This window comes from Lolium rigidum, chromosome 7 (genome assembly GCF_022539505.1).
Source record: "Lolium rigidum isolate FL_2022 chromosome 7, APGP_CSIRO_Lrig_0.1, whole genome shotgun sequence".
In the NCBI taxonomy this organism is placed as follows: Eukaryota; Viridiplantae; Streptophyta; class Magnoliopsida; order Poales; family Poaceae; genus Lolium; species Lolium rigidum.
Window position 1 is genome coordinate 204,469,340 of NC_061514.1, and position 22,503 is coordinate 204,491,842.

Below are 22,503 nucleotides of genomic sequence, written 5' to 3' on the forward strand. Positions count from 1 at the left end.
TTTTCTAAAACCACCATGAATAAAATGAGAACCTCCATCAGTCATAAGATATCTAGGAACTCCAAATCTAGGAAAAATAATATCTAAAAGCATTCTTAAAGAGGTCTCACCATCAACACTTTTTGTGGGTATGGCTTCCACCCATTTAGTGACATAATCAACAGCGACAAATATATGAGTGTTACCTTCTAAAGAAGGGAAAGGACCCATGAAGTCAAATCCCCAACAATCGAATGGTTCAATAACAAGAGTATAATTCATAGGCATTTCATTGCGTCTGGAGATATTACCAACCCTTTGACATTCATCACAAGATAAAATAAAGTTTCTTGCATCTTTGAAGAGAGTTGGCCAATAGAAACCTGATTGCAGAACCTTTTGCGCAGTTCTATCTCCGGCGTGATGTCCTCCATAAACACTACCATGACACTTACTTAATATCTCTTGTTGTTCATATTCGGGAACACATCTTCGCAGAATACCATCCACTCCTTCTTTATATAAGTGTGGGTCATCCCAAAAATAATGCCTCAAGTCATAAAAGAATTTCCTCCTTTGCTGAGCTGAAAAGGTTGGAGGCAAGTACTTGGATACAATAAAGTTAGCATAATCAGCGTACCAAGGACTATCTCGCGAGCTCACCTTTATTACAGCCAATTGTTCATTTGGAAAACTATCATTAACAGGAACAGGATCATAAGCAATATTTTCCAATCTAGACAAATTATCAGCAACAGGATTATCCAGCACCTTTCCTATCTATAATATGTAAATCAAATTCTTGCAAAAGAAGCACCCATCTAATAAGCCTTGGCTTAGCATCTTTCTTTTCCATAAGGTATCTAATTGCAGCATGATCAGTATGGATTGTAACTTTTGAATCAACGATATAAGATCTAAACTTGTCACAAGCAAAAACTACCGCTAATAATTCTTTTTCAGTTGTAGCATAATTTCTTTGAGCAGCATCAAGAGTTTTGCTAGCATAATGAATAACATTCAATTTTTTATCTACTCGCTATCCAAGAACAGCGCCTACAAGCAAAATCACTAGCATCACACATAATTTCAAAAGGTAAATTCCAATCGGGAGGTTCAACTACGGGAGCAGATTGTTAAGGCTTTCTTTAGAGTTTCAAAAGCTTCCTTACAATCATCATCAAAAACAAAAGGTACATCTTTTTGAAGAAGATTAGTAAGAGGCTTTGAAATCTTAGAAAAGTCTTTAATAAATCTCCTATAAAACCCAGCATGACCAAGAACACTACGAATACCTTTAACATCCCTAGGACAGGGCATCTTCTCAATTGCTTCAACTTTAGCTCTATCAACTTCAATACCACTCTCGGAAATTTTATGTCCCAATACAATTCCTTCATTAACCATAAAGTGGCATTTCTCCCAATTAAGAACAAGGTTAGTTTCTTCACATCTCTGCAAAACTTTATCAAGGTTTCGCAAGCAATTATCAAAAGAATTCCCATAGACAGAAAAATCATCCATGAATACCTCTAGAATATTCTCACAAAAGCCATGAAAAATAGCAGACATGCATCTTTGAAAAGTAGCAGGAGCATTACATAAACCAAAAGGCATACGCCTATAAGCATAAGTTCCATAGGGACAAGTGAAAGTGGTTTTCTCTTGATCTTTAGTCTTAACAACAATTTGTGAAAACCCAGAATAACCATCAAGAAAGCAAAAATGAGTATTTTTAGACAACCTTTCTAACATTTGATCAATAAAAGGTAAAGGGTAATGATCTTTCTTAGTAACCTTATTAACTTTTCGATAATCAATGCACATTCTATACCCTACAACTACTCTTTGAGGTATGAGCTCATCATTATCATTAGGCACAACAAGTCATTCCTCCTTTCTTAGGAACACAATGCACATGACTAACCCATCTACTATCAGCAATAGGATATATAATACCAGCTTCAAGAAGTTTTAATACCTCATTCCTTACCACATCCTTCATCTTAGGAATTAGACGACGCTGATGTTCAACAACAGGCTTTGCATCATCTTCCGTGTTGATAGCATGTTGGCAAATAGAGGGAGAAATCCCCTTCAAGTCATCGAGAGTATAGCCAATAGCTCCTCGGTGTTTCTTCAGTATTTCCAATAACCTTTCTTCCTCAGAATCTGAAAGCTTAGAACTAATAATAACGGGATATATTTTCTTATCATCAATATGAGCATACTTAAGATTATCGAGCAACGGTTTTAAATCAAAAACAGGATCTTCCTTTGGTGGTGGTGTTGTACCTAAATCTTCAACCTCGGCAAGTCATGTTTAAGAATAGGTTGACGAAGGAAAATTTCATCAAGCTCATTCCTTTCTTCCCTAAATACTTCACTCTCACTATCCTCCAAATGTTGTTGCAAAGGATTATTAGGAGCAAGAGCAATAGACGCACACTGTTCAACTCTAAAATCATTATTAGGCAAATCAGCGTTATAAGGAGTTTTGGCAAATTTAGAGAAATTAAACTCATAAGATTCACCAGCAAATTTAGTCACAATTTTTTCCTTCTTGCAATCTATAACAGCTCCACAAGTATTTAGAAAAGGTCTACCAATAATAATAGGACAAGACTTACTAGCAGCAGAACCAAGCAGCAGGATATTTAATCTTACCACATAGAACTTCCACATCTCGAACAATACCAATAGGAGAGATAGTTTCTCTATTAGCTAGCCGAATAACCACATCAATATCTTCAAGTTCACAAGAACCAATTTCATGCATGATCTCCGTATAAAGCTCATAAGGAATGGCACTAATACTTGCACCAATGTCGCATAAACCATAATAACAATGATCACCAATTCTAACAGAGAGCATAGGAACACTAGCTTTCCTAGACTTATTAGGATGCGAAACAATGTTAGAAGCATCTTCACAGAAAATAATATGACCATCTTCTACATTTTCGGTCACAAGATCTTTAACTATTGCAATAGCAGGTTCAACCTTTATTTGTTCTTCAGGTTCTATAGGTTTCTTTGCACTTTTATTAACCGCACTAGTTATAACAGAATACTCCTTCATTTTAGCAGGGAAAGGAGTTTTTTCAATATAAGCTTCGGGAAGAATATGATCAACAGTTTCAATTATAGCACATTTATTTATAGATGGATCAGTTTTATCTTTATATGGTTCATGATACTTATCAAAATTCTTCCTAGGCAATTCAAAGTGAGAGGCAAAAGCTTTATAAAAATTTGCAACGACTTGAGAATCAAAACCATAAGTAGCACTCATATTACGAAATTTATCAAGTATCCATAAAAACTTCAATGCATTTATAATCATAGTTTATACCGACTCTCTATCTTTGTCGTTCTCCCATCCTTCAGTATTCTCCTCGATCCGATCAAGAAGGTCCCTTTTAAACTCTTCTTTGTTGCGTGTAAATGATCGAGAACAAGAAGTATCCAGCAAAGTCTTATCTTGAAAAGACATTCGTGCATAGAAATTATCAATGATAATATTACCAGGAAGCTCATGAATGGGGCATTTGAGCATTAAAGACTTCAATCTCCCCCATGCTTGGGCAATACTCTCTCCATCATGAGGCCTTAAATTATATATGCGGTTCCGATCTTTGTGAATTTCACTTGGAGGATAGAATTTAGAATAAAATAAAGGCACAATGTCCTCCCAATCAAGAGAATCCCTATTCTTCAGCAATTTATACCAATGCGCTGCTTTACCAGACAGCGATATAGAGAATATTTTCTTCCTAACTTCATCCATAGCAATACCTACACATTTGAATAACCCGCATAATTCATGTAAAAACAGTAAATGATCTCCAGGATGGACAGTTCCATCCCCTTCATAGAGGTTATCCACAACACGTTCAATAATTTTCATAGGTATTTTGTATGGAACCTCTTTCTCACCTGGCGCCTCATCCACTACCTTTGCAGTAGTAGTAGATTTTCTAAAGAGGAATTCAAGAGAAGACCTCTCCATAATGAATTATAGCAGCAGGCAGAAATAAAAAACACCACGTACAGTAAAGGTTTCCCTTACCAATTCCACTTACCAATAGCGCTTCACTCCCCGGCAACGGCGCCAGAAAATAGTCTTGATGACCCACAAGTATAGGGGGTGTATCGTAGTACTTTCGATAAATAAGAGTGTCGAACCCAACGAGGAGCGGAAGGTGTTGACAAGCAGTTTCGATGAAGGATTCACTGTAAATGCTCACAGACAAGTATTCAGGGGCTTTTGATATAGCAGATGAATAAAGTACAAGTAAGTAAAATGCGAGAGTAATAATTGCAGCGAGTGGCCCAATCCTTTTTAGCACAAAGGACAAGCCGGTTTGTTTACTTATAGTGACCAAACGTTCTTGAGGACACACGGGAATTTAGTCTAGTGCTTTCGCTTCATATAGCTGATTAATCTTCATTGTTTTGATAAGTGTTGTGTGGTTGAACCTATGCTAATGCACCGCCCTTCCTAGGACTAATACATACTTGTGATTATACCCCTTGCAAGCATCCGCAAATACAAGAAAGTAATTAAGATAAATCTAACCACAGACCTTAAACTACGAGATCCTACTATCCCTCCTGCATCGATATACCAACGGGGGTTCAGGTTTCTGTCACTCCGGCAACCCCGCAATTAGCAAACGAATACAACATGTATTCCCCTAGGCCCATAAAGGTGAAGTATCATGTACTCGACGTTCACATGACACCACTAGAAGAATAACACCACAACTTAAATATCATAACATTGAATATTACCCAACATAATTCACTACTAACATTTGGACTTCACCCATGTCCTCAAGAACTAAATGAACTACTCACGAGACATCATATGGAACATGATCAGAGGTGATATGATGATGAATAACAATCTGAACATAAACCTTGGTTCAATGGTTTCACTCAATAGCATCAATAACAAGTAGTAATCAATACCGGGAGAGTTTCCCCTACCAAACAATCAAGATTCAACCCTAGATGTTACAGCGGTGACGAGGTGCAGCGGTGGAGATGGCGGTGATGATGATAGAGATGATGGTGATGATGATCCCAATGATGTCCAGCTCGATGACGGTGACGATGGCGTCGATTTCCCCCTCCGGGAGGGAATTTCCCCGCGGATTTCAGCCTGCCGGAGAGCTCTTTTCTCTCTGGTGTTTTCCGCCCCGCAGAGGCGGCTGTGTCTCCTTGCGATTATTCTCTGGAGCTTAGGTTTTCGGGACGAAGAAGTACGCGAAGGAGAGGAGGCCAGAGGGGGCTGTGGGCCCCCTCCCCACAAGGCGGCGCGGCCAGGCCTGGGCCCGCGCCGGCCTATGGGGGGGGCCATGGAGGCCCTCCTCGGCTCCTCCTTTTGGCTATCTCCGTCTTCTGGAAAAATAAGATTTTCCGTGTAATTTCCGTCAGTTGCTGATCTTCCGAAATATTGCATCCTGACGGTGCTTTTTCCAGCAGAATCCTGACTCCGGTGCGCGATTCTCCAATAATCATGAAACATGCAAAATAGATGAAATAACATAAGTATCATCTCTAAATATGAAATATATCAATGAATAACAGTAGATTATGATATAAAATAGTGATGCAAAATGGACGTATCAGCAATACATAGCTCATGGGAAAATAGCCTTAAAAACTATTGTGGTATTGAATATGTAGCTTATGTGTCTTATTTCTTATAAGTTGCTTGTTGAGCGGTAACCATGTTTCTGGGGATGCCATCAACTATTACACCTTTGTTGAATATCATGTGAGTTGCTATGCATGTTCGTCTTGTCTGAAGTAAGGGTGATTTATCATGATCAAATGGTTTGAGTATGCATATTGTTAGAGAAGAACATTGGGCCGCTAACTAAAGCCATGAATCATGGTGGAAGTTTCAGTTTGGAAATTAATCCTAAAATCTCTTATGAGAATATTATCTGTTGTTGAATGCTTAAGCATTAAAGAGGAGTCCATTATCTGTTGTCTATGTTGTACCGGTATGGATGTCCTTAGTTGAGATCTATCAAAAACGAGAAATCAAATGCGATCTATCTCCTTGGACCTTTGTACAGGTGACATAGAGGTACCCCTTTGTGACACTTGGTTGAAACATATGTTATGCAATGATAATCCATGTAAATCCAAGCTAATTAGGACAAGGTGCGAGCACTATTGGTACTCTATGCATGAGGCTTGCAACTTATAGGATATCTTATGCATAACACATATGAATTATTACTACCATTGACAAAATTGTTTCTATGTTTTCAAAATGAAAAGCTCTAGCACAAAAATAGTAATCCATGCTTCCCTCTACGAAGGGCCCATTCTTTTACTTTATGTTGAGTCAGTTTACCTATTTCCTTCTATCTTAGGAGCAAACACTTGTGTCAATTGTGTGCATTGATTCCTACATACTTGCTTATTTGCATTCATCATATTACTTTGTGTTGACAATTATCTATGAGATATATCCATGAGATAAACATGTTGAAGTTGAAAGCAACTGCTGAAACTTATATCTTCCTTTGTGTTGCTTCAAAGCTTTCTACTAAGAATTTATTGCTTTATGAGTTAACTCCTGTGCAAGTCTTACTGATGCTTGTCTTGAAAGTACTATTCATGAAAAGTCTTTGCTATATCATTCAGTTGTTTAAGTCATTGTCTTTACCATTGCTGCGAATCACTTCATTCATCTCATATGATTTACAATAGTATTGATCAAGATTATGATAGCATGTCACTTCAGAAATTATCCTTGTTATCGTTTACCTACTCGAGGGCGAGTAGGAACTAAGCTTGGGGATGCTTGATACGTCTCAAACGTATCTATAATTTCTTATGTTCCATGCTAGTTTTATGATAATACTCACATATTTTATACACACTTTACATCATTATTATGCATTTTCCGGTACTAACCTATTAACGAGATGCCGAAGCGCCAGTTCCTGTTTTGTGTTGTTTTTGGTTTCAGAAATCCTACACAGGAAATATTCTCGGAATTGGACGAAACGAACGCCCAGGGTCTTATTTTTCAACGGAGCTTCCAGAAGACCGAAGAGGATACGAAGTGGGGCCACGAGGCGCCGCCAACACAGGGCCGCGCGGCCAAGGGGGGCCTGCGCCGCCCTATGGTGTGGGACCCTCGTGAGCCCTCCGACTCTGCCCTTCCGCCTACTTATACTCTCCGTCGCGAAAACCCTATTACCGAGAGCCGCGATACGGTTCCAGAGACGCTGCCGCCGCCAATCCCATCTCGGGGGATTCAGGAGATCGCCTCCGGCACCCTGCTGGAGAGGGGAATCATCTCCCGGAGGACTCTACATCACCATGATCGCCTCCGGACTGATGTGTGAGTAGTTCATCCTTGGACTATGGGTCCATACACTACTGCAGAATAGGCCTCTAGTGACAGGCACAAAAAGCATGTTAGTGACAGGCAAAGCGCCTGTCACTAATGACTAGTCACTGGTATCAGGTTACTAGTGACTGGCAATGTGCCTGTCACTAGTGTGTGCATAGTAATGACAGGCAAAAAGAGATGTCTGTCACTAGTTGCGATGGAAGGCCGTGGCCCTGTGAGGCTTTTGTAGTGACAGGCTCATTATCCTGCATGTCATTGGTTTGAATTTTCATAATAAAAAAATAAATTATTTTTCCACGAATGTTCCAGATAGCACAATAAGACGTTAGAAAAAATAAAATGCATTTTCCACGACTATTATAGATTGCACAATAAGATGTGTACCAATGATACATTCACATCACCCAATATGACATAACTTTTGCACAAAAGTTGCAATCTATCTCATCAAACTATTCATGTACATGCTCTCTATGAACTCAATCTCATCAAGCTCTGGAATGCATCCGCTACTATCCAAGGAAAAAACTAGGGTTCAGAGGCTTGTCTCAGTTTTGATGTCATATGTTCCATGTTCATTTGATACGGATGGTTTGTTCAATATGGTAGGAGCTGGTCGAGCATGGCCTCGCACTCCTCCCCAAGCTGGTACAGGAGGTCAATGTTGAAGAAAGGCCGGAGCAGCACATTTTGAATGAAGGGAGACGGATAAGGGGCCCAGTTCTCTTCTCATACTTCTTGAGAATCTTGACCAGACCTGTAATGGCAAAATGGAACATAAGCATCGTAGATAATGAAAAATAAAAGGAATTAATTGGGGCTCCGTAATAGCTTAGATAAGGTATAGCGACACATGAGCATAGGTAGTCAGAACAGTAGGAGGAATTAATTGGGGCTCCATAATATATGCAACAATGCACCTTTCTCGACAAAGTGTAGCAATGCACTTACAAACAAAGCAACCACACAAAAGTTTTGAAGATACCAAACAGTATACACGTTTGCCTATAAATTTAGAGATGTGCATCTAATTAAGTCTACTATGCTAAAATGACATCAACTTGGTCATATGGTTCCTGCTCGGATTATTTACACAACTCCAAAGGGGTCTTGAGTAGATATAATAATGCAAACAAAGGATATGTACAGAGAAATATAACTACTCTAGGCTACTACAGTAGAATGATTCTTACAATCATTTTCAAAAGATGTGCAGATATACTACCCAGTGAATCAATACGTATTTATATGAAGCAGCAGGTCAAGGAACATAATCGATCACCTTCCCAAACTTCTCCATGTGCTTGGCCTGCAGCGAGATGGCCACCGACAGGCTGCAGAGAAGCAGGTAATATGCATCATCAGTAAAAGAAATTCAAACGCTTGTAGCACAGATACAGAACTAGAAAAAAAAAAGCCCAACCAGCAGCAGTTCAGAACAGCCACCTCCACCGACTATTGCAGTGCTAGTCAAAACTACTTATAAAAGCAAGAACTTGGCAGAAACAATTGATATCAGCCGTTAATTCTTGTGCACCGAACAGTCCGCATCGCTACAATGACAAGAACCTCAGCCTAACCACAGTAATTACAGCCCTGCCACCGCCTCCCGTCGCAGTCGCACAGCACATCCAGAATCCCCGCCGTCGCCTAGGACGACTGTCCTGGTCGCTCCCGCAGCAGGAATCGCGGCTGCTGAGTAGGTGGCTCCATGGCTGGCGTCTTAGTTTGAAGTGTCGCGCCACAAGCCTGGCAAGAGCCCTCTGAATGTTGAGAAGACAAAATGTATGCAGGAGATCCTGTGTGGTTGCTCGGTGAGTACAGTAGGTAAGTTTTCATGGAGATGGAACTATAGGTAATGTTTTTGATAGGAACTAATAAGATGAGTAAATTATCAGGGAAAGCTGGAGCAATGATTGCTGTGTGCGATGTGACAAGGAGTTTCAAGGTAAAAGCCTGTTGTGGTGTACATCGATACTCTGAAAAAAGATTTAAAATGTACATGACGCTTTAACTCATTTTTTGTGCAGACTATTGCAGTGGGCTACTAAAAATGAGCAGCAAATTTTGCATCCCATGATAGCGACATACCCCTTTTACTGGACATGGATGAGGACATGAGGTATAAAACTAGTATCAGCATTAACACAAACTAATTACTGCATAGTTTTTGTATATTAAATAGTAGTGTGCTTGTGTAAAAAAGTTGTATACTGAAATCTGATTAAGTTGTAGTGTGCAGACTAAAATAGTATGAATGAGCTCGCAGTACAAAACAATGAGTAGTCAGTTAATCTTAATGGTGCCCATACAGTGAATGCATTGTGTCTGAATGTGGTTCCATTGCAATCTGTAGTGTATAAATTAGTTGCATTGCTACCAGTATTGCATAATTTACAGGATAGAAGTAAACAAAAAATAAAGGCCTGCATTTATCCTCGGCATTTACTAACATAGAGAAGTGTTTGCTTACCTGAACTAGACACCAAGTTTGCCTCACTTGTCACCTGTTACTGTCACCTGTTAACCACATAACAAGGATTGTTCCTTTTGTAGATTGATAGGTTTATATTCAGACGAACAAATCTACTTAGAAATTCTATGATCAGATAAGATGCTCTATTTCATGTACCTTGGCGAATTGGCTGAACTAATTAGGTGATGCATCCATATTTATTAACAATATTATTTGATGTAGCTGATGATGCGGATGAGTTAGTATCTCTGAACCCACATGCCTGACCATTTTTTTTTGGCACGATGATGCAGATGATTTGGACTATTATTAATCATGAAGAAAAAACATGCATTTCAAGCTGACCAATTATATGATTAATAAAATGCCCCATACCTCATCCGGTGATCATGCATGCTTGATCAATTGGAATTCCAAGCATGTATGGGCTCTTCTATTCTTCACTACATCTTCTCAGTAGCATCCTATGAATAGGGATAGGGACATCTGCTGGTAGTTATCTAAGATATAAATTCCAATGGGATGCAGCTAACTCCTCTTAGGTTCATTTGGAGGTGTCGTAACTAACTGTTAGCACTTTTACCTGCTAAACCCCATCTGTCAGTTACTTTAGGACCAAAATTAGCACTTTGACTTAGAAAAGATAGACATTTAAAAAAAAACTATAGAAAAGGAAACAGTTTTTGCGTTTCCTCGTGTTGTTCTGAATTCAGTGAACATGTTTAGTACGTACTAGCCCAGACCCAACTCAGTACTAGCTAGCTGATGTGGAGAATAGTTCTTTGTAGTTGTCTATGTCTCTAGCTTTATAAGCTTCATGAGACAAGAAGTTTTATACTGATTCCAACAAACACTTTTTAGAATTATAGATCTGCTTCAGTTTTTACAGGTATATCGGTATAATAATTGAAGTACGAAACAATTGCAATTCCTCACTTTGACCATCCAAACAATATTTAGCATTCAACTTCAATATCAAATATGTGTTCCGAACAGAGAAAGTTTCGCAACGGCGTCAGATACCTTCGGAGGTAGTCCGGCTTGGAGGAGCAGAGGTGCAGGCGCCGGCGTCCTCGCTTCAGGCAGAGGGGCCCTCGGATGGCGGCGTCCTCGCGTCGGGTGAACGGGCGGCGGCGCGGCGTTGGGGGCGCGGGCGGCGTCCTAGGGTGGCGGCGCTGGGGATGCAGGGGAATGGCGCGGCGTTGGAGATGCACGGCGGCGGCGTTGGGGATGCAGGGCCGCGCGTGGCTTAGGGCGTCGATCGCGTATGGGGAGGGCGTCCACGCGTCGGGCGGCGGCGTTGGAGTGGGCTGGCGCCTGGCGGCGCGGCAGAGTTGGAGTGGGGCGGCGGCGCGGCGGCGTTGGAGGGGTTGGCGGCGTGCCGCGCCGGACGGATCGCGGGGCGGCCGGCGCGGTGTGTCGAATGGGGCGCAGGGGCGGCCCGGCGGCGGCGACCGGCGCGGGGAGAAGGGCGGCTGCGGTTGGGGATTGGGAGGGCGCTCGAGGTAATGGGGTAACGGGGGTACTCGGAATTTAATTAGGTCGTTATATATTCCAAATACCGACGTGACGTCGTCCTATAGATCCGGCTCTTTTTATTTTGGAAAATGATACGGAGAAGCGCCGCACGACTAGCGCTCCGTGCGACGCGAGTCGTTGTTAGGAAAAGAACATCGCGTCCTTAGGGGCTGACCGTTTCTTTATTTTACTTTTGCCCGGTGCCTTATCCTCTTCTCCACCACACACCTCTGTGTGAAACCTTCAGGAAAGCAGCAACGCCCAGCACCACGCCGGAAAAATGAAGGCACGAAGAAACCGCCACCACGGAGCACAGCCGGAGAGGCCACAGCGGCCATGCACGGCGGTGGAATGAGCCGCCGCGGCCGAGCACACCAGTGGGGAGGCACGGCCATGCACGACGGAGGAGGCCGCCGTGGCCGAGCACGCCGGGGAGGGAGCGGCCGCTGCCCTGCACGACGGGAGAGGGCGCCACCGCGGCCATGCTCGAAGAAGCGGGGAGGGTGCCGGCGCGGCCATGTACGGTAGGGGAGGCCGCGGCGGCCGAGCACAGCGGGGAGGGCGCCGCTTCCGGGAGGTTTCCGGCGTTTCTCTAGGGATGCCGGAGGGATTGATGGGCGCGGCCAACACCTTCAGCCTTCAGGCAGGGAGGGGAGCATCGGGGGAATTGTGGCCATTGTTGAGCACCGAGCGGAGGTGTCGCTCCATTAGGGATAATTACCGGATTAATTACGTCTAACTACCATGTTTTACTACAAAATTACCACATTAATTAATTAGCAGTAAATGCCTGGTTAATTAGTAGTACTTTCCCGATTAATAGCTGGAATTACCGGATTCATTAGTGGTAGTTTCCGGATTAATTTGGTATAATTGCCCTGTTTAGCAATTGCCAGATTAATTAGGGCCTAGTTGCCTAATTAATTAGAGTACTACTCGACCCTGAGTTTCTGCTATTGACGGTCATAGTGCTGCAAAAAAAAAAAAAAGTACAGCTCGACCAGGTTATTGGGCCCAAATTGAAAATCCTACCAAGCACTACACGCACGCACCGAAGCAGGCTAGCGAGCCGCCGCACGGAAGGACTCCGCGTGCGGCGCCGCCGCCTAGTCTCGTCCTTTTATTTTTACTGCAAATGGCGATCGTCCTTCTTTTATTTGCGGCTGATTTTGGCTGGACGCGCGCGACTCCAGGACGAATACAACGCGACGATTCGCTGCAGTAAGTTTTGCCGGACTGTTCGCGGCAGCTGGCTCACGAAGTTACAACTTACTCCGTACAATCGATTGGTTTGGGTGAGCCGAGTACGCCTACCGTGCGGGCGCTGTGGCCGGCCAATGTAACGAGGCTCGGGAAAGGCCGGCCCAGGAAGATGGCTCCGGGAAATACTGGCCCATGTCTAGTGACAGGCTCTTTTATCGGCCCGTCACTAGTTAATTTTCTCTCCTGACCGACCTACGAAACAATGACCGGTGACATCCCTTTTTATGCACTGTCACTTGCTATTTTCTACTAGTGACAGGCTTATAGGTGCCCGTCACTGACTATAGTTACTAGTGACAGGTATAACTTTGCCTGTCACTAATCACTCCGCGGCTATAAGCTTTTCTGCAGTAGTGATAGCAGTAGCTAGATGGTTGTCTTCTCCTCATTGTGCTATCATGTTAGATCTTGTGAGCTGCCTATCATGATCAAGATCATCTATTTGTAATGCTACATGTTGTGTTTGTTGGGATCCGATGAATATGGAATACAATATCAAGTTGATTATTGATCTATCATATATGTGTTGTTTATGTTCTTGCATGCTCTCCGTTGCTAGTAGAGGCTCTGGCCAAGTTGATACTTGTGACTCCAAGAGGGAGTATTTATGCTCGATAGTGTGTTCATGCCTCCATTGAATGCGGGACAGTGATGAGAAAGTTCTAAGGTTGTGGATGTGCTTGTTGCCACTAGGGATAAAACATCAATGCTTTGTTTAAGGATATTTGTGTTGATTACATTACGCACCATACTTAATGCAATTTTCTGTTGTTTGCAACTTAATACTGGAAGGGGTGCAGATGCTAACCCGAAGGTGGACTTTTTACGCATAGATGCATGCTGGATAGCGGTCTATGTACTTTGTCGTAATGCCCTGATTAAATGTCATATTAGTCATCATGATATGTATGTGCATTGTTATGCCCTCTCTATTTGTCAATTGCCCAACTGTAATTTGTTCACCCAACATGCTATTTCTTATTGGAGAGACACCACTAGTGAAATGTGGACCCCGGTCCATTCTTTTACATTTGAAATACAATCTACTGCAAACTCTGTTCTCTGTTGTTCTTCGCAAACAAACATCATTCTCCACACCATACGTTTAATCCTTTGTTTACAGCAAGCCAGTGAGATTGGCAACCTCACTATTAAGTTGGGGCAAAGTATTTTGATTGTGTTGTGCAGGTTCCACGTTGGCGTCGGAATTCCTGGTGTTGCGCCGCACTACACTCCTCCACCAACAACCTTCACGTGGCCTTCATCTCCTACTGGTTCGATAACCTTGGTTTCTTTCTGAGGGAAAACTTACTGCTGTGCGCATCACACCTTCCTCTTGGGGTTCCCAACGGACGTGTGCATCATGCGCCATCAATCCCCATTGTGGCACTTTAATAGCTGCACAAAAATCATCAAACGACAAGTTGATAGTCTTATTGTAGATTTTATATCGCACCATGTGGTTAGGTTGGGACCAATGGAATTCAAAATCCTGCACCACTGACATGGTTAGTTTTGCATATTGGTAAGGTTCACCAACAACAAAACCTTCCGACCCTGCATTAGAAATCAGATTTTGAACATCCTGAAAGATTCCTGCACTCCTCATGAAATCGGTGCATGGGTAGTAGGAGGGGTATACTCCCTCTTCACGGTGGACTCTCATAACTTCATGGACCTCCAATTCATGTTGGTTGAGTTGGTGTCTATTCCACTCCATTTTCTGAAATTTTTCAACAATCATTATAAAAGTTGATTTCGAGACATAATAATGAGAGAAACTACTATAGGAACTTGGTAGAGTACTAAACATGCATCAATACTACTTTTTACAACTTAGAACAAGCATGCAAGCTCACTTAACATGTCACCTACAGCAGCAAAATATTCAAGATATACTCAACCAAACAAAATTCTATTTGGATAATCGGAGGAGTCACATACTGGAGAGCAAATGTGCCAAATTTCAGACTAAAATCTGGGCTGAGTAAAGAGATCGAAAAATCCTGAGCTCTCGGGCGAAAACGCGAGTGAGAACGAAGTGGTACGAGTTTTTTCGGGAGAGGGAGTGGAATGAGTGGAAGGGATGACTCAGTGGGGCCAGGTGGGGCCCTCACCACATGGTGGCGCGCCCCCCTCCTTGGCCGCGCCGGCTCATGGGGTGCCCCACTGGTCAGCCCCAAGCACTCCCAGGTTGCATTTCGAAAAATAAGACCAACGGTATAATTTTTGTAAATTTTTGAAAACTTCGAAAAACGCACATTTCTGGGTGTTAAAATTACTATTTCAGGACAGAAAAAGATTTTCAAACTTCTAACAACTAAAGAATCTTGCAAAACAAGTGGTACTACAGCAAGTAAAACAAGTGGAGAAAGAAAGAAATGTTGTTTAGCTCCTCTATGCATATAAAATGTACTTGTTAACAAGGTTGATCAAGTCTTGCCACCAAATAAATTTTACATGTCATAAGAAGAAATAAACCTCAAATCAATCATGTTACCTTATATTGTATTTATATGGATCCAATCATAATACTTTGATATCCTTGTTTAGGCTCATATATAGGACAAACTCCCACTTTGATGGTTCTCAAATTAGAAATTGTATTAACTCCACATACTTTATCAATCCTCTTGGGAAAATAAACAGTATGCTCCTTGTCATCAACATTGAAAGTAACTTTCCCTTTATTGCAATCAATAACAGCCCCTGCGAGTGTTAAGAAAAGGTCTTCCAAGAATAATAGACATATTATCATCTTCGAGCATTTCCAACACAACAAAATCAGTTAATATTAAGCAATTATTAGTAACTTGAACAGGAACATCCTCACATATACCAACAGGAATAGCAGTAGATTTATCAGCCATTTGCAAAGATATATCAGTTGGTATCAACTTATCTAAATAAAGTCTCTTGTAAAGAGAAAAAGGCATAACACTAACTCTCACTCCCAAATCACATAGAGCAGTTCTAACATAATTATTCTTGATGGAACAAGGGATAGTCGGTATACCTGGGTCTCCCAGCTTCTTTGGAACCTTGCCATTGAAAGAGTAATTAGCAAGCATAGTGGAAATCTCCTCATTAGGAATTTTCCTTTTGTTAGAGACAATATCCTTCATATACTTTGAATAAGGAGGCAATTTAATAGCATCAATCAAAGGGATTTGCGAGAACAAAGGTTTCATCCAATCACAAAATTTATCATAGTGTTCTTCCTCCTTTGATTTTAGTTTCTTAGCAGGGAAAGGCATTTGCTTTTGAACCCAAGGTTCTCTTTCATTACCATGTTTCTTAGCAATAAAATCTTCTTTAGTGTACTTTTTATTTTTAGCATGCTTTTCAGGTTCATCTTCAACCTCTTCTTTATCAGAAACATCATTCTTATCATTATCTTTATCTTTATCATGTTCATTACCACTTTCAGTTTCAGCATTAGAAATAGAAATACTATTAGGATCATTAATAGGCTCAGAGGATTCTACAACAGTTTTATGTTTCTTCTTCTTTTTCTTAGAAGGAGCACTAATTTATTTAGTTCATTGAGAATCTTGTTCAACTCTTTTGGGATGCCCCTCGGGATATAGAGGATCCTGAGTAGAAACACCACCTCTAGTTGTTACTTCATAAGCATGTTTTTCTTTAGAAGTATTTTTTAACAAGTCATTTTGCACTTTAGTGAGTTGATCAATTTGAGTTTGAACCATATGAAAATGTTTAAAAAGCATCTTAACATCATTGGAGGTTCTCTCCACAATATCATGCAATTCACTAATAGCTCGAGAATTTTCCATTAAATGATTCTCTACTCTCATATTAAAATTATCTTGCTTAACAACATAATTATCAAACTCATCTAAACATTGATCAGGAGGTTTTGAGTAAGGAATATCTTCTTTATCAAAGCATTGAAGAGAATGTACCTCGATCGTGGATGAAGGGGGGTTATCTTACATAAATCTTCTAGGGATTTCTATTTTCGTGCCCTCGGGTCGTTAGTTGTACTCAGTTTTTCCCAGCCCCTTAGTTTTTCCTCAGTTTTCCCCAAGCCTATGTCTGAAACCCGCAGAAGGAGCTCAGATGGAAGGAATCCGTTTATTTGGACGTTCTGTGCTGACGTGTTGCGCCGCGTCGTCTGTGGGGCCGCGTCGTGTGGGGCCGTGTCGCGTGGGGCTGGTAGAAAGGGACCGCATGGGACATGACGAGAAGCGTTTGGTTGCACGTGAGCAGGAGCTGGGTTTTGTCTCTCTCGGCCCAAATTGGCATTTTTAAGAGCACCTTTTCCCCTCTTTCTCTCTCTCGTCTTTTTCACCAAATTAGTATCAAATCTAGAGAAGCTTCTATTTATGTCTTTCTTCAATATGGCAGCAAATCTAGTAGCAAATCTCTCGGGGTTATTTATGCCTTTTGGCCCTCGTTTTTGCCCAATATGGCAGCAAATCTAGTAGCAAATCTAGAAGCTAGTATATGATAAATTCACAACAAGCATAATCACAAAACTAAGTATAATACATAAACTGCATACAGCAGCCAAAAGCAGGCAATAACGTTGTTAATGTTCACGACAAACTAAGCTGAAAAATATACAAGACGCACGCAATGTATGGACAACAAGAAGATTAGGATGAATGAATTTGTTCTTCATTCCTCCTCATATATTTCTTCGTCGCTCCATTCATGCATTACCCCAAGGAAATATTCATTGAACTCCTTCCGTCTGCAGTGTGCGGCCAATACATCCTCCAAACGGTATGGCTTCTGTTCATTTCTCATACCGTAGCTTCCTATTCTATCCACACGTACCGGCCACTCATCCCGGGCCTTTGTATCATAAGAGTACTCTCCGATATAACCCAAATCCGTGTAGTAGATGCTGCCGAGTCGAAGTGTCGGGTACACTCGGTGTCGACGGAGATACACCGGATATAATTCACGAAGAAGGCATTACTGCCAATGTTACCGACCGGATGGAGAGAGCGGCTCCGAGTGTCCACACGGTACACCAATGGTTTGCCCGCCAAAGCCTCGCCGACCAACAACACAAGCAGCGAGATCACCATCCGACTTCACAAGGTAGAACTTCGACGTCCAAGTTCTTGAAATGAAATTAGTGTCTCCATCTTGACAGTGCTCGCACGCTGCTGCAACTGTACATTGGTGCACACTATTCTTCCGATCTCAAAATTGTCCGCAGCTGCATACAGTTCACCATTGAACGGGGTAATGCTACGCAGACAATGGTTCTTGATCGAAAATCTTCCTTCTCCCCAATCTTCATTTATATCCTTAGTTGGAGTGCTCTCATCGACCCAACCAATTTCCAATGGGTAATGTGCGACAACGAAGACCATAGTCGGGGATTTGATAATAGCGACTGATTTCAGAAAAACAGATGGCATCTGCGCCTCAAACATAGTGTTCGATTTCTTTGTGAGTGGGTTCAGCAGCCGTATCTTGTGCGGAGGGTTCCTCTGGGCAAGCACGATGACACCACGACAAAAGCCGACGAAGTAGTATCTAAAATATATTGATGAAGATAACATTCAGCACTAAGATGTGTTTAAGATTGAAAATAAAAAGGTAGATATGGAGGAATTTGAACCTTGTATGAACTTCCGATAGATTTATGGTGACGTAGCGTGATGTGCCGAGTTGGAGGAAGGTGAACTCAGCGACGCGTGGAAGGGCGTGGTGTAGCATGATCCATTCTTCCAGGTGCACGTCGGGCTCAGGCAAACCTGAGCGCCAATTTCTACAGACTTGCCTCATAGCAGAGTAGGTGTCGGCGTACTCCTCGTTCGCCAGTAAGCATTGGCCGATCTTGTGAAGTGGTCCATCAGCCGAGAGAGAGGCCCAGTCCACGGAGGCGCCGCGCTTGGATGCGCCGCCCTCGGAGGCGACGCGCTCGGCGGCGACGGGCTCGGCGGCGATGGGCTCAGAGGCGACGGGCGCGAAGGCGACGGGCGCGAAGGCGACGGGCTCGGAGGCGACAGCCGCCGGCGCATTCTTCTTCTCCATCGCCGGCAGGGTAGCGTGCGTACGGCGGTTGGGGTTTTTTCGATTTGGAGAAGTTGATGGGACGTGAGAGGGGTGGTTTCGTGCGTGAGCGAGAATGAGACGACTGTGTGCAGAGGGAGGGGGGGGGGGGCTTACGCGTCCTAAATGCGACCCGCGTCCTACGCGTCCACTATTTGCACGTCTGCACCGCGACACGCGTCAACAATGGCACGTCTTCCACTTCTGCACCGCAACACGCGTCCTCGGGTCTAACCCCGGAAATTTAGATATACTCAGGTATACCCCCGAGTCATATACTAGCATTTTTTGTGTGCTCAGTTTTCTCCTTGAGTGCTAATACTGGCTAGTGTAATATACTCAGTTTTACCCTCAAGTGGCTGGTCAACAGAGAGTCAACAAATGGAATTAACTAGTTAAATGAGTTATCTAATGTGCAAAAAATTCCGAAAAAGAGTGGCACTTACTCATGGAGTCTTTACCACAAATTTCCACTTCTCAAATCATAGATAAATCATAGATAAATCAAGTTTCACCACAAATTGCCACTTCTCAAATCACCTAGTAGCTATGAAGGTGCATGGTTTTCCATAATAAGCCCTACCCAAAACAGACTTTCCCCAAAACATACTTTGTCCGAATGAGGCCATAATTTTCACACTCATGTAGATTTGTATTGCAAATAGTTTGAGGTAGGCCAAGATGGGTTTCATTGTACAAAACACGCATTTTCCATTTTTTAAATCTCATATTTGAATCCCTTAGTCCGTTTACTACTCACTTGCCCTTGGTTTCTTGATACTACTCGGTTTTGCCCTCTCCCTTCACAAACTCTCACAGACGCCCAACATTGCCCTGATTGGTCTAGCCCATGTCACGCGGATCGTGCCCGCCGACCGTTGATCGTATGATCTAACGGGCAGGATAACCCCTATCTCTCTCTCTCTGGTCGGGGCCACCACCCTCTCTCTCTCTCTTCGTCGGTTAGCTTCACGCAAAGTTTGGTTTTCTGCATTATTTTTCACGAGCTAAATTATAAACTCTTTTTAGGCATTACTTTTCACGCAAAAAATGATAAACCATCACCGATTTGTTGTAGCCATTACTTTTCACGCAAAAAAATGATACACCATCACCCATTTCTTGTAGGGATTGTACCCATTACTTTTCACGCAAAAAACGATAAATCATCACCGATTTTGTTGTAGCCATTACTTTTCACGCAAAAAATGATACACCATCACCCATTTCTTGTAGCCATTACTTTTCACGCAAAAAACGATAAACCATCACCGATTTGTTGTAGCCACTACTTTTCACGCACAAAAATGATACACCATCACCCATTTCTTGTACCCATTACTTTTCACGCAAAAAACGATAAATCATCACCGATTTTGTTGTAGCCATTACTTTTCACGCAAAAAATGATACACCATCACCCATTTCTTGTAGCCATTACTTTTCACGCAAAAAACGATAAACCATCACCGATTTTGTTGTAGCCATTACTTTGCACGCAAAAAATGATACACCATCACCCATTTCTTGTAGCCATTACTTTTCACGCAAAAAATGATAAACCATCACCCATTTCTTGTAGCCATTACTTTTCACGCAAAAAATGATAAACCATCAACGATTTGTTGTAGCCATTACGGTAAATGATAAACTATCACGAATTACCATTTCTTTTAGGCATTACTTTTCACGGTAAAATGATAAACTATATCACGAAGTTCCATTTCCGTCAAGATAGTCCGCATTACTTTTTTGTTGAGATATATACCCCCACAACGGTCGTCTCCTCCTTAATTTATTGTGTAAACCCCCACAACGGTCATCTCCTCCTTAATTTATTGTGTAAACCCCCACCAACGTTCACCTCCTCCTTATTTTATTGTGTAAACCCCTACAACGGTCATCTCTCCCTTATAAACACCCACACGGCCATCCCTTGTGTCAATAGGTTTTGCCTCTCTCTTCTTCGTTCACATACACTTGATCATCCATTGCCATGGCTTCCACGTCTCGGACGCGGACCGGAAGGGGAAGGGGGAGGGGAAGGGGAAGGGGAAGGGGAAGTGGATCATCATCATTGCCACCACCACCGTCAACACTACCATTGATCATAGAGGAGTTCTTCATCGTCGTCTATGAAGACCCTTTGGTCAAGAAGGTACGTACGCGTTCCCACATATATGATGCATGTGATTAATTATGGGCATGTTCTAAAAAACCTTTAATTTCAAACGATCGGCGCTCGATCTCTTTGCGGGAACTCCCAAAAAAGTTTGCGGACTATCTTGATGGCCGGGAGCCAGCTAAGGTGTATCTCGCGAGCAGCCGATCGCGGTCCTCGTCTCTGGACCGTGGAGGTCCTATTTGACGGACAAGGCTGGATGTACCTCGACAAGGGCTGGGAGAAATTCGCCGTCGCCCACGGTGTGGATTTCGGCTGCTATGTACACTTCAAATATGAAGGCGATGATGTGCTCACAGTGAAGGTGTTCGACGGAACAATGTGCAGGAGGTACTACTACTCAGACGACGAAGATACTGACGATGAAAGCTACGACGACGTGAAGCCATGCATCCATCCCCTTTAGATAAGGGGATTATGACCAAGAATATAGATGTAGCTTCATATGCATCGATTTAGAGATCTAGCTATTTTCTATATATTATGCATGTAAAAAATAATATCGCATTTCCACTATTATTCGAGCACCACATCCTCCAAACGATGCCGATGCCGATGCCGATATCGGCATGGTCGGAACGGCTATGCTCGCCGCCACCGCTAGGTCAACGTCGGGATGCACAATGTTTAGCATAAGAGTCACTTTAGATTAAGCTGCAAAAATAGTCACCTTCCACAGCGGTCATTGGCTGCGGAGGCCCCACGGAGCGGCAATATATAATTTTCTATAAATAAATAGACGACCCATCGGTCATTGGCTGCGGCAGCCCCATAGAGCGGCCCCATTTGTCATTGGCAGCACCGCGTATACAATCAGGAAATAAAACGGCCCACGCGTCGGCCGGTAGATGGATGGCTACCCGTCGGCACGAGACGGTCAGAGAGGAACTAACCTGACGGTAATGGTAAGGCCTCTGACCTGACGGCAACCCGCGTCTTCGAGGGGTTTCAAACTAGAGGGAGGGGAAAGCTGAGGAAAAACTAAGGGGCTGGGGAAAACTGAGTACAACTAACGAAGCAGGGGCACGAAAATAGAAATCCCAATCTTCTATGGGGGGTAAATTCTTCACATCTTTAGATTTGATACCTTTCTCTTTAAGAGATTTCTTGGCTTCCCTCATATCTTCATCATTTAATTTAATCATACCCCTCTTCTTCAATATTGGTGTTGGGGTTGGTTCACGTGTAGTCCAATCATCATGATTTCGGCCTATTCTAGCCAATAATTCTTCAGCTTCATCTGGAGTTCTTTTCCTGAAAACACAACCAGCACAACTATCCAGGTATGCCCTAGACTCAATGGTTAGTCCACTATAAAATATATCAAGTAAGTCATGCTTTTCCAAATCATGTCCAGGCCGAGCTCTGATAAGAGAGCAAAACCTTGCCCAAGCTTCAGGCAGTTTCTCTCCATCTTCCTGGTCAAAACTATAAATTTTCTGCAAAGCAATATGTTGAGCACTAGCAGGAAAATATTTTCGCAAGAAAACATCAAGCAAATCACTTGGACTATCAATAGAATCAGGAGGCAAACTATTATACCAAGTTTTAGCATCATCCTTTAATGAGAAAGGAAAAATTTTAGCAACAAAATAAGTACGCTTCTTGATATCATCGGAAAACAAGCTACTCAAAGTAGAAAGCTCATTCATGTGC